Below are 6,000 nucleotides of genomic sequence, written 5' to 3'. Positions count from 1 at the left end.
GCACGTACCGCGCTATGTCACAACCTGGACCGCTCGTACGGTTTACGAGACGGTGCTGTTTATACGGCTGGTACGTGAACCAATCGCCGGGACACGCTAATCGAGGCTTCGGAATCATTTCAATCAATAGCCCCGCCCCTGTGCCGTCGGCGTCTCGCCGCGTTTCCGGAGGAAAGGCCGCGCCGCGAGCGTTTCGCGAAAAGACGAAATTTCGGTTCGATCGTAATCGATGATTTTCTGCGTTTCTGCCGGGAGCGAGATTTCGATCGACGGAGAGATTAAAAACAATTCCGAGGTCTAGAAAGGAATACAGAAATCAACTATAGTAATGTCAGATTGTGCAGAAAATTGGACAATTCGGGGAGAGGAGATACGGTTGTTCGAGCCTTGCGGTTTGCTTTTATAATCGTGGACAATTTATAACTATACAAATGAACCGCAGAGATCGAATAATCGTCTCTCTTCTCCATAAATTATCCATTTCTGTAGGCAATCTGAGCGTCAATTAGAGAGACATTACTGTATAAAGCGTCAAAGAACACGTATTTCCAAACTGTTCCACCCGTTTCCAAATTGTTTCAAAGACTTTCAAACAATTGTCACTGAAAAACCAGCGACGCTATTGAGGCCCAAAAATTTGGGAATATAGTTTGACCGTTCTAGAACATAGTTTCATTTATTAGAACTCGATATCTCACTTTCAAGTACAGTAAATTCTCCTTAATTCTTTTTCGGCTTGTAAGCAAAAATGGACAATTTCGAGCCTCGCGCCTCGTTTTTATAATCGTTGACTATAAAAACGAGCCGCGAGGCTCGAGTAATCGTATCTCCTCTCCTCAAATTATCTATTTCTATGGACAATTTGAGCGTCAATTAGAGAGACATTACTGTATTTCTTCTCATCGACTTCCGTCGACGATTTCTGCCAATCGAACCGTTCTCGATGCTAATTTATAAAATCAAAATTTAAATAAAAATACACATTTCCGTTTCAACGGCTTCGAACAACATCATTGATCCGTCTTCGCAATTTTTTGCTCCAGCCGTTCGTTCTCGTTGCAAATGCATAAAATGCGCTCGTGTTTGGCGCAGTTATGCCCCGCGGAAGTTTGCGAAAAGTCGTTTCGAAACGTTCGTTTCGTTCTGCCACGAAAGGAATGTTTCATCGAACAGAGAATATTTCGCCTCTCTTCGAATTTTCATTTGCACCGTTCGTTTATTTAATACAGCTCTTATACGATTTATTCCCGGCGGAATTCGCGCACGGATCCGCGGAGTCTACGTATAATTAATTGACAGCCGAAGCCGGCCGAACGGTTGCACCAGTCCTTCCTGATCAATTGTGTTGAACGTGGGTATCGACGGCGATAAATATTTGATTGCCGTACGCGCATTTTATTTCACACGGAGATTTATTAGCGACGATTAATTTGGTAAACCGGCGAAAATTATACATCGGCCGGCACGATGCGCGACCGCGTTTACGCGGGAAACAGACACCGAATGTTTGCCGAGCACGTGTGCTGATTCTACAAATCCGACCATCTCCGGTTGATTCTACAAATATTAAACATCGTTAATATCGACAGCGAGACCCGGTAGAACGCGTCACAACTACGGTTTCTGGCAGAGCACAGTAATGTCTCTCCAATTGACGCTCGGATCGTCCACAAAAATGGACAATTTGGAAAGAGGAGATACGATTATTCGAGTCTCGCAGCTCGTTTTTATAGGTATCGACAATCGGTAATTATAAAAAACGTGCCGCCAAAGCTCGAATAAGCGCGTCTCCTCTTCCCAAAATGTCTATTATAGTGCACAATTTGGGCGACAATTAGGGAGACGTTACTTTGCAACGAAAAAATCGCTACTAATTTTCAAACGCTTCCGTGAGATTAAAAATATTTCGGACAAAACTTATCCAGTATTCGACTAACAATAAATTATGTTAACGACGATCTGTAATGTCTCTCTAATTGACGCAAAGATTGTCCATAAAAATGGACAATTTGGGAAGAGCAGATACGATTATTCGAGCCTTGCGGTTTGCTTTGATAGTTACGAATTGTCAACAATTATAAAAACGAGCCGCAAGGCTCCAATAATGGTATCTCCTCTCTCCAAATTGTCCATTTTTCTGCACAATCTGGAGCGTCAGTTAGGGAGACATTACTGTACGCTCTCGATAGCCGGCCGATCGGGAAAAAAGCTTCGAGATGCACAATGGAAACAATGCTTAACGATCGAACACGGAGACGGATCGCATTAATGCGTTTATTCGCGAGCTTTCGTTCGGTCGAACGCGAAGTAATTTTCATTTCGCAGAGTGCGAAGCCGTTCGCGTTTAATGCGCTTGTTCGCAAGATTCTGTTTGCTAAAACATGAAATCATTTATATTACAATAAATTTATATTACTTACAAGGATCCACTCGGTAGAAACTGGAGCCGTTTATATTTAATGCATTTATCTAGAACGTCGCGCTTATCGCGAATTTCAACCATTTATATTTAATGTATTCATTTGGAAGGTTCCATCACGGACTGATTGCAGCATACTCTTCGCGCGGAATGGTTACCGAACAGTTCAGGATTTGCATTGATTTCCCGACGCGATCTCGAAATTTCCTCGAAAATAGAACGTACCTGCTATAAATTCGATCTCGCGATTCTGAAAAATCTCTCGATATTCGACGAGAATTCGTTCCACGTTTACGTCTCGTTTGCAAACACAAATATCAACTCGCAATTAATTATATTATCACAGAAATCGCATATCTTCGTATCTAACGATCGCGCCGCTGCTTTTGCCGTGCGTGCACGTTAATGAACGCGGTAACAGATCATTTGCTGCCTTTAAATTATCATTACGCCGCGGATCGTTATGCAAAATAATAATGATCTGCATCGGCTGCAAGAAACGTACAAATTATTTTGATAATTTTAATTTATTGTGATATCTTTATTCTATTGAAATTTGGTCACTGCTTTTTACTATAAATGTATAAAATCCGCTATCTACTGACTATACTACACAAACACTACTTTTCAACATGGTTTGTCTCGCAATCGATTAAATACAAGTCGTAGAATAACACACACACACACACAATAGAATGCCATCAATTTATTTCCTATGAGATATTAATATTTTATTTATTTTATTTTATTATATATATATTTTTTTTATTTTATTTATTCATGACATAATCGAGTACAGTAATGTCTCCCTAACTGACGCTCGGATTGTGCACAAAAATGGACAATTTAGGAAGAGGAGATACGATTATTCGAGCCTTGCATCTCGTTTTTATGGTTGTTGACAATTCGTAACTATAAAAATGAACCGCAAGGATCAACTATAATCGTATCTCCTCTTCCTAAATTTTCCATTTTTGTGGACAACCTGAGCGTCGATTAGAGAGACATTACTGTATTTCGATCCAATATTTTAACAGCGACGCTTACTCCGCGTTCGACTTGGTCCGACTGTATCCGTCATCGCTTGATTCTCGCGACGAGAAGCGCAGACGCCACGGCTAACTGTTTAAAGATTCATAAATCGCGACAGCGGCGTCCGAAAGGAACGAAACGGAACGGAACGGAGGCTCCGCAAGGTGCCGCGGAATCGTCACGCGAGCACCCGCCACTTTTGGTTTCCCCGGGACGCGAATACCATGCGCCGCTGTCGGCGAACATATTTATGCGTTTCCACGTGACTGCATAAACCATGCCAGCGACGTACGCCACGGCGTGTGCGAGACGCATAAAGCATTTCACGCCCGCCGCGTTTTTACGTCCATCGGCGACGAACACGCTCGCGGCTCTTTCGCGGCCGCTTCAACGCGCGCTAACTTCTGCCAACATCCGTGACCCGATGACGATTCCTTGCGAACAAACGAATCGAGTCATCCGTTGCGTATCTTCGTCGCGCGAGGTTCTACTTTTGCTTAGAAATTAGGATGGGATTTTGATGGTGGAGTGGTTCGATTTGGAATTAGATCGCGGTTTTTATGCATTTATGACAGGGCTAGACGCAGGAAATGTAAACTGGCAGATACCGTAGAAGAATTTAGGGACATTGTTGGCATTTTTCTGAATTTATTAATCCTGGAATTACTATATCGTTTTGTAACTAGCTGCGGATCTTTTTCTAATTTCAAGAATTAGTAATAATTTGTACTCGAGATGCATCTAAATAGAAATTGCTGATCTTTTCCTTCTAAAAATTATTTTAGATAATTCTAAGAAACTTGAATCAGTTGAAAGCGTCATTTTTCCTTTAATAATTATAATAAGTTGAAAATAATGTGACAATATCCTCAAAAACAAAATCCTGATCTTTTTCTTCTAAAAATTATTTTATATAATTGTAAGAAACTTGAATCGGTTGAAAGCGTCATTTCTTCTTTAACAATTATAATAAGTTGAAAATAATGTGACAATATCTTCAAAAAAAAAGAAATCCTTCCAACGACCCCGCAATTTGATATTTGTCCAATTCACTTTTGTCGTAAATGCATCGATCAAATTTTGTCAATGCATCCAATGCATCTAATGATAGCAAAAGCAACGTCGGATCGCAAAAGCAACGTCGGATCGCAAAAGTCACGCACTCGCGACAGCGGCCGTTGCGGTCGCGTTGGGCCCACCATCTTGGAATTTGCTCCAAACGGTTATTCGTGACAAGGAAAGCTCGGGGGTGTAGAGGCGACCGCGAGCCGAATAATCGTGCCGCGTCGATAAATTTGGAATTTGTATCGTCACGCGACTCCGGCTCGTCCAATTTAAAGCCAATTACCAATTCCAACGCGATTTATGATCGGGACGAGGGGAGAGAGAGAGAAAAAAAAGGGAGAACGGGCCGCGCGGAAAACGCTCGTCCCATAATCGGCGGACAACAGAACGTCTCTGTCCGCCGCAACATTTTATTTTTCACGGAGATTGCAATTCGGCTCGTAACCGGTGGAAATGGATTTATGATACGGGGCATAACGAATCCGGCGTTGCCGTTCGGAATAACGAGGGGGGGCGAGGGGGCGCGACACCGGAGGAACGGCGAAATAGTGCCGCGATCCCGCTCGTTTTGTCCCCCCCGTTTCTCGCGTATTAATTATCGAAATGGAAATCTATTTTAATGGGGCTGGACGGTGGCCGCGCACCCGGCCCCGGAAAATTCGGTATTTCCGAGAGAACAACCCCGGCCGATACAGGCCTGCCCTGCCGCGGTCGGGCAACGCGACGCTCCGCGGGGAAAAAACTTTTTGATCACGCGAGATTGTAAAAAAAAATTGTTCGCCCGAAAGTTGCGAATTCCTAAATGTCTGACATTTGTACGGTCCGAGAACGGTCCGCGAAGTTTCCGCGTTGTGAAAAATGAACAGCCGCGCGGCACCGCTGGGCTGTTGCCATTATTTCACGAATGTAACAAAATTTCGGTACGATACACTCTTTTATTTACGCCGTTCGCATCCAATATACAACGCGCGGCGCGGCATAAAAAAATATAGAAAAACAGGAAAGTTAATTGTTTCATTTTACTCGCCGTTCTAAATTAGTTTTATACAACGCGAATATCGTTCCGTTGGCTTCCCGTTTATTAAAAAAGCCCGACGTTTGTTTTTCCGCGGGGTGGGAGGACGGTCCGCGGCAATTAATTAAAAAAAACCGCGAATTTCTCGTCTTGGCGCGCGCGCGTCGCAGATAAAATCTTCGCGAGAAATCAGAGTCGTCCGAGAGAACACGGACAAACCGCGATTCAGCGCGCGATCTTGTTTCCTCTTTCGACGATTTTCGATCGCGTTCGAAGAATAGCAAAATTTATTCTAGGACAACTCGCCGAAAGGAACTGCAACCAGTATGATCGATGAAACGCGTACAAAACTGATCCTAAAAATAGATCGACGCAGCTAAATGGTTATATTCTCTTGATCTGTCTACCGTTTCAACTTCGATGTACTCTAATCTTTGCCACGAATGCATGAGATCCGCGGTTTACTTGT

This window comes from Megalopta genalis, chromosome 3, assembly GCF_051020955.1.
Source record: "Megalopta genalis isolate 19385.01 chromosome 3, iyMegGena1_principal, whole genome shotgun sequence".
Taxonomy (NCBI): Eukaryota; Metazoa; Arthropoda; class Insecta; order Hymenoptera; family Halictidae; genus Megalopta; species Megalopta genalis.
Note: the sequence above shows the minus strand (reverse complement) of the source record.